The sequence below is a fragment of the Neofelis nebulosa genome, chromosome 2 (genome assembly GCF_028018385.1).
Source record: "Neofelis nebulosa isolate mNeoNeb1 chromosome 2, mNeoNeb1.pri, whole genome shotgun sequence".
NCBI lineage: Eukaryota > Metazoa > Chordata > Mammalia > Carnivora > Felidae > Neofelis > Neofelis nebulosa.
In genome coordinates, this window is record NC_080783.1 from 27600402 (window position 1) to 27608801 (window position 8400).

Below are 8400 nucleotides of genomic sequence, written 5' to 3' on the forward strand. Positions count from 1 at the left end.
ATGTACCATTTCAGACTAGAAAGGACTTTGGAAGTTATTTGGATGAATGTTCTGTTTTTCAGATGAGGTTCAGAATATTTTTATCAGAATCTAGACCAGAAGTTGATTTTCTTTAGTGTTAGTTCAATGCTCTTTCTATTATGTTATTCTGTCTCCTTGTAGCTAAACAGAGCTCCAAAGGCCCCAGTCTATCTCCATTCATAGTATGAACAGTGGCACATTTGTATATTTTCTAGGGAACTTTCAAAAAGTTTCTAGAGTACTCAGTGTTACCATCAATAGTGTTACAATGTCAAAAAAAAAAAAATGCTGGACAAATGAACCATCCTGACATGGGTCCACATGCATTTAAGAAAATGAATAAAATGTTTTCTCAAAGTAAAAGAGTAGCTTCTTAGTGTTTCAATCATCAGTCCATTAATGTCATAGATGTTCTCTTCCATACAATAAATAAATAAATAAATGAAAGAAGCTTTATAATTATCAAAGGAATATGAAGTTCTGGAGGCTCCATATTATTATCTAAACTTCTGGTCCAAAAAATAATTACTGTATCTTCAGTGGGTGCCCCCGTACAAAAAAAGCTAATAACAGGAAGAAAATAAACACAGACATAATTATTGAGTATTCCTCGGAACAGGAGAAAGCCTCTATCAGGGGCAGATCTTGTGTTTTGAAGAAAACAGGCAGTTCTAGAATTGTAAGTTTCATCCTACGGACACTGGGTACCTCAGTTTCATTAACTATAAAATAAATGTGGTGATATGATATCAAGAATTGTTGACAAAAAGATTTCAGATAGGGTACATTTGAATACAAGTAAATACCTAACTCACACTGGAATAAATAATGACATTTATCTTTACATAAATGTAGGGCAATCTAGAACAATGGTACCCTTAGGGAAATACCATGCTTTAATTAGCATTAGCCAAGGCTCTGGGGCACAAGGTAATGAAATTACCATGAAACTGGTCGAGATGAGAATCATCTTTTCCTTAGTCACATCGATTTCATTAGAGAGGGGTGGACACCTAAATCTCATCATTACTTGGTTCAGAAAAAGCAAGGTTGAACACCTGCTAGTTTATGTCCATTGTAAGTGTGTCTATGCCATTACAAGTAATAAGAGATAATAAAATTTATGGATATTAAAAAAATTTTAATGTTTATTTTTTGAGAGAGAGAGATTGAAAGCATGAGCAGGGAAGGGGCAGAAAGTAAGGGACACACAGAATCTGAAGCAGGCTCCAGGCTCTGAGCTGTCAGCCCAGAGCCCGACGCAGGGCTTGAACTCATGAACTGCAAGATCATGACCTGGGAACTCATGAACTGCGAGATCGGACGCTTAACCGACTGCACCACCCAGGCGCCCCTACATTTATGGATATTTTATAAAACATTGGCAAATTTAATTTGAATCTTCCTTGAGCTGTTCCTGGTAGATAGTTGAATTAACATACCAAAGAAAAAATATCCTTTCAAAAACATAATTTTACATTTTTAAAATGAATATAATGTATTGTCAAATTGACTTATATACAAAAGCCAGTGCTCATCCCAACAAGTGCCCTCCTCAATGCCCATCACCCATTTTCCCCTCTCCCCCACCCCCACCCACCCTCAGTTTGTTCTCAGTATTTAAGAGTCTCTTGTGGTTTGCCTCCCTTCCTGTCTGTATCTACTTTTTTTCCCCTTCCCTTCCCCCATGGTCTTCTGTTAAGTCTCTCAAGATCCACATATGAGTGAAAACATATGATATCTGTCCTTCTTTGACTGACTTATTTCACTCAGTTCCATAATTTTACATGTAAATCCTCTGGATGTCAACCTCCCATACAATGACAGTTACTTATTGTTCCATTGCCTTTCTCTCAGTATTAATTAATTAATTTTTAATTTATTTGTTCTGGTTAAAATATTGTACAGGTAATAACCTATATTTGTTAAATTAAAAATTAAAAAGTAAGATTCATTATTTTTGTTTTTCCTCAAAATTTGTTTCTCTTTGTCAAGCTTAACTGAAAAGCTAATAAGAATAAGGTACCATGAAATTACCTAATTGACACAGGGATGGGCTATTGTGAGAGTCACCTACAGTTATGCAAATAATTTCTGATTATTTATTATACCAGATATATATGATATACCATGTTAGTATCTTACAACATTACATATTTCTGATTATTTATAATTTCTGATTATCATGGGGAAGGGGCTAATGAAATCCATTAGAATATGTTATTATCACTCTTTTATCTAGTTATTTTTATTAAAAATTTTTTTATTACATTTATTTATTTTGAGAGAGAGTGAGACAGAGCATGAGCTGGGAAGGGGCAGAGAGAGAAGGAGACACAGAATCCGAAGCAGGCCCAGGTTCTGAGCTGTCTGCCCAGAGCCTGATGCTGGGCCCAAACCCACAAACTGTGAGATCATGACCTGAGTTGAACTCGGACACTTAACCAACTGAGCCACCCGGGTTCCCCTCTTTATCTAGTTTTAATTTTCCTTGAAAAACTGCTGGAAAATATTACCTATGGAAGTATGGAAAATTACATTTGCAGCCTATATAAAGCAGTTGAAGAAGTGAATTCTGTTTTGCCAAACTTGACCTTATTAAACAGATCAGACTCTTCATTATCTTGACCCTTCTAAAAACGGTGACCTTACTGGGCATATGGGTAGCCTAGGAGCAAAGAGGGAGGGACAAGAAAGGTCCCAGTGGGCAGCCCAGTACTTAGGATTGTATGGATCACCAGGGAAGAGTTCAAATTCAGAACTGCTTTTGGAAATAACATTTTATGAGTGAGTTTTTTTGACTGAAGTTTTGCTGTCTAGCGAGCAGTTATTTAGTTATTCCCACATTAGTGCTTATCACTTTTATTCCTTCCCCCCAACCCCTGTTCAAATGGACCAATTATGCTTTTATTCCCAAACCAGAAACAGGAGACACAGCCTTCAGACACAGCTTCTCTTTTCTGTGGGGAGGGCTCTGGGAAATTGTAGACCTCACTCAAAAAGTACAACAGAATCATGAGGTAAGAAGGTAAAGAGGGAAGAATCAATAAATTATCTTGAATGACTATATTTTCTAACTTTTCCTTCCTTATATTATTTCTGTTTTTCAAAATTCTCATTTTGAACTTCAGCTTGCTATATGGTGCCACCTAAATTTCAACATTTTCACACAGTTTTAAATGTGTACAAATAAAAAATGAGAGCAAATAAAACCTTCCACCGGCCATGCCTTAGCCCAGCTGAGAAAGAAAGTAGATTACTTACTTTAAATAACCTATAAGCAGTGAATCCAAATCCAAACCTACCAGATCCAGCCCCAGATCTCACACCTGCACAGAAAGTTGTCAGAAAATGTACAGCATGTTTGAATGAGAGGAGTCAGGTGTGGAAGGCTTGGGGTTGGGGGCCAGTGATGAAACAGTACAGTCAACCCTCCAAACCAGCAAGTGCAACTGGAGGAGAGAAATCAAGAGCTTTAAAAAAAATAGTTCTGGGGCGCCTGGGTGGCTCGGTCGGTTAAGCGTCCGACTTCGGCTCAGGTCATGATCTCACGGTCTGTGAATTCAAGCCCCGCGTTGGGCTCTGTGCTGACTGCTCAGAGCCTGGAGCCTGTTTCAGATTCTGTGTTTCCCTCTCTCTCTGCCCCTCCCCTGTTCATGCTCTGTCTCTCTCTGTCTCAAAAATAAATAAATGTTTAAAAAAAATATTTCTAACTACAGAACTCTGGATAACTTTATCAAAGTTGAATTGTTCTTGTGTGTGCATGTGTGTGTGAGTGTGTGTGTCTGTGTCTTCTTAGCAGCTTCCCTAAGTAGCACATGATACCTTGAGGTTTTGTGAGAAAAAAAGACAAGTACTAATTATTTAAAATAATCTTTACGGGCACCTGGGTGGCTCAGTTGGTTAAAGGTCTGACTTCAGCTCAGGTCACGATCTCGTGGTTTGTGAGTTCAATCCCCATGTCAGGCTCTGTGCTGACAGCACGGAGCCTGCTTCAGATCCTCTGCCTCCCTCTGTCTGCCCCTCCCCTGCTTGTGCTCTTACTCTCTCTCTCAAAAATAAACATTAAATAATCTTTAAATCATTAAATAATCTTTAAAAATAATTCTGTGCATCAGTCTACTTTTCCTGTCTTGTATAAAAGCAAAGTTTATCTCAGTGCAAACTCAGGTCTATAGTGGTCAAGCATAAAACATCAATACATGAAATACATGAAGGAGGTTGACTGTAAATCAGCTGCTAAGCTGCCTGCATCACAAAGCACCTGCCTAGTGACCTTGCCTTTCAAACACTATAGAGGTCTACAGGACTAAACTAAATAGCTCTCAAGGCTGGTTGACCTAAGTGTCACTGGTTTGCAACAAGAAGTTTTCTAATATTTGTTTCTTACCAGAAATGAAATAGGAAACTGCCTAGCAAGAAAAATTGGCTAAGGTTCACAATTGAGAACCTTAATGGAGAAATTAAGAGTGGAGAAATAAGTGGAGAAATAGCAAAAAATCCTCAACAAAAATGGCTATTAATTAAGAGGCTAAATGAGCTCCTGTGGCTTTCTCCATATAGCTGTTCCAATAGTTCATGATCGTGTGCCCTGGACTGTGCAGTGATGGTCTTGGAGTGTTACAGCCGGAGGGGATGTGGGAATATGTGGGCCACACAACTCCACGTGTGAGGTCTTCACTTGTACAGATTCTGCTGGAGCTCCAGCCTATGTGACCCTAACTATCATGTGCAAGGCACTTTAGTGAGGCCATAGCAGGCCCAGGTCCAGAAGCTAGTTATCATGTGTCTCAGAATAGCTTGTTATTTGATATTAGAGGTTGGAATATCAATTTACTCTTGCTTTTCTTTCTACCAAAAAGAAACTCACTTTGAGCAAGTGAATGTCTATGAAAGTCCCATCCCTTTTGGTCACTGCAAAAAATGGCTTCCTTGCTGGCAGCTGCTTGGAATTAAAATTTCATTCAGTCTGTTGGCAATAGGACCAGGACATTAGATAAGAACCAGGTGGATAAAATAGATGCGGTATATAAATACCATGAAATATGTAATGCCCGAGGTCGCGAAACCCCCCACAAGAGACCACCAGAGTCGTAAGTCAAAGCCAAGCGGCAAGGGTCATTTATTGCAGGTTCGAACCTGGACCTCCGCGCACTCGTTGCTAGTGACGCTAAGAGGCCCCGATCCGGGTTGGTACAGCGTTTTTATAGACAGAGACAAATAGCATAGGGGAGGTTTCAGATTATGGAGGGCCTGATTAGTTGATTTTAAAGTAAGGACATTTGTTGTTCTCTGATTGGGCGTCCTTTGTCTGTCCTTTGGCGGGAAGGCTTTGTCCGTTACTTGTGGCGGGAGAAAAAAGAGGAAAGGGGAAGGGGGAAGGGAGAATGGGAGGAATGTGTTAAGCAAGCAAGATTACAGAAGCGAGAAAATGCTGGTTAGTAAGTATTTTCATAATCTTAGGGTATAGCAAACTAAGTCTAGAAAAATTTAACGGTGCTCACATCGAACAATAGGCAAGACATACAAAATTTTAAATTCATTTTCTACAAAATATTGTTCAGCCATGCAAAAGAATGAAATCTTGCCATTTGCAACAACGTGAATCGAGCTAGAAGGTATTATGCTAAGGGAAGTCAGTCAGCCAGAGAAAGACAAATACCATATGATTTCACTCATATGTGGAATTTAAGAAAAAAAACCAGATAACACAGGGGAAGGGAAGGAAAAATGAAGATATGAGATATGAAGAATAAGATAAAAACACAGATGGAGGCAAACCATAAGAGACTTTTAACTCTGAAGAACAAACTGAGGGTTTCTGGATGGGAGGTGGGTGGGGGGATGGGCTAAATGGGGGATGGGCATTAAGGAGGGCACTTGTTATGGTGAGTATTGTATGCAAGTGATGAATCACTAAATTCTACTCCTGAAACCAATATTACACTATATGCTATGTGTTACCTAACTTGCATTTAGATAAAATCTTGGAAGGGAAAAAAAAAAGAACCGGTTGGCAATTTTGGTGAATGCCAGAAAACAGGGAGATGACTTTTTCTTTTGTTTTTAACTTATTCTTTTTTAATTTTAAAAAATATTTATTTATTCATTCTGAGAGCGAGAGAGAGCATGAGCAAGGGAGGGCAGAGAGAAAGGGAGAGAGAGAATCCTAAGCAGGCTCTCTGCTGTCAGCACAGAGCCCGATGCAGAGCTTGAACCCACGAACCATGAGGTCATGACCTGAACCGAAATTGAGAGTCAGATGCTTAACCAACTGAGCCACCCAGGTGCCTCTTTTTAACTTCTTGTTTCTTGATGCATTAGGGAAATATTACACCCCTGACATTTTAGCCAATTTCAGACAACCTCCAGCAATACCTGTCATCCGGACTTCCAAGGGTTTCTGCAGTTTTTATATCATCCAGTCTAATTCATGGAAAGGTTTTCAGTCCTATTAAATTTATCTCAGTGCTATTAAATTTAATGCTATTAAAGTTTTATCTCCATTGCCTAGATTAACGATATTTTTAAATCACAGGTATGGTTTTGATTTAATATTATGCTTTCTTCCTCTATTTGTGGCAGAATTGCAAGATCCAAAGAATTAAAAAGCTTTTTGTTATATTGTATATGTCCCCATTTAATTGAGCTATCTCTCCTTTGAATTCATGATGAAGGTGTTTTTTTGTGTCATTGATGAATGTTGATTAGATTTTCTTACACCAGATACCACTATGTTATAAGATTTGTGACTAAAAGTTTTAGGCACTAGTCTCAAAGCATGTACATTTTCTAAGAACAAAGCTCTTTCCATTACTTAAGCGTGTTCTTTCTTGTTGCACTGTTCATTCATTCTTCTCTGAAGAATTTAATTCTCTGAGAAGTTGCATTATGCTTATTTCTAAAGAACACTGAGAGTATTTAAAACTAGAACTGTAAATGTGTTTTGATTTAATTAATGCCACTTAAAATTTGATCAAATTTGATGAATTAAAAAGGCTACAGACCTTCAACTATTGATTCTGGATGATTTCATAACAATTTCTTTAAACAGGAAAGCCTCAGAACCATCTATCCATATTAGATTCAAAATGTATCGGGGCGCCTGGGTGGCGCAGTCGGTTAAGCGTCCGACTTCAGCCAGGTCACGATCTCGCGGTCCGTGAGTTCGAGCCCCGCGTCAGGCTCTGGGCTGATGGCTCAGAGCCTGGAGCCTGTTTCCGATTCTGTGTCTCCCTCTCTCTCTGCCCCTTCCCCGTTCATGCTCTGTCTCTCTCTGTCCCAAAAATAAATAAAAAAACGTTGGAAAAAAAAAATTAAAAAAAAAAAATGTATCAGGCAAAAAGCCTCAAATGTGGGGCATATTTTTTAAAAAAATTGTTCTAGTAAAAACAACAAAATGTCCTCTCTACTGATGATGTGCTCAGTAGTAACAGATCAAAGATTGAAGGACAACGTAGCCTATACACAGTCTGCAAGGATCTTGGGGGTGTGAGAACTTGTGGTTTGTTGCTGTGCAGCTCAGGGCTTGGGACACTCTAAGTGGAAACACATTTTGACTATTTGCAGTAATCTTTATTTCCACTTTTCCTTTCAGACCCTACATAATTATGTAGGCTTCCTGCATAATTAAGGAAACATGTTTCATTTTCTCTGCACACTTTTAAAAAAATGTTTCATGCTTCTCCAAATTGTAAGAAGGCTATTGTTTGATACTCAAGTGGGAGCATTCAAAACTAAACATTTTTGAGCCCAAAGAGATCTCAAAAGTAATGTAACCTAGTCCCAGTATTTCATTAAGGAGAAACTCAAAGCCCAAGAAGTGACATGACTTTTCCAATGTCTCACCATTACTATGTGATCTAGTCAGGGCTGGTGGTCAGTATTTATCTACCCCCTCTTTGATGTGTTTTTTGGCAAATCACACAGACTCAGGCATGGACTCTGCCCTTCTGGAGATCACTATTTACAAAAAGAAAGCCTAGAGAAGCCACGGTAGACACATAACGTATGTAGTGCCATGACCACAAGTTTTCGTTATGTCTCCAGTGGAGTATAGCCAGGGGCTCATTCCACTCTTACCTCATTCCTGAAAAACATCAGAAATTCTGGAAATATGTTGTTGCCATAAGCTATATGAGGCATAATTCTAAAAACACACATATTTAGATACCAAGTGTGTAAACTTCATACGGATCTTGCGGTTGTCATGAGAATGCGCCTTACAGATCACTAAATTTTGAGTCATTGGCCAAGGGCCCAGCTGCTACACTCTGAAATTTTTCCCTAAGTTCTGTGGAAACCACATTTTCCACCTGCTGACTGAATGCAATAGGGCCACTCAGGCAAGCCCATTCATGGAAGACACAGGACTCCTGT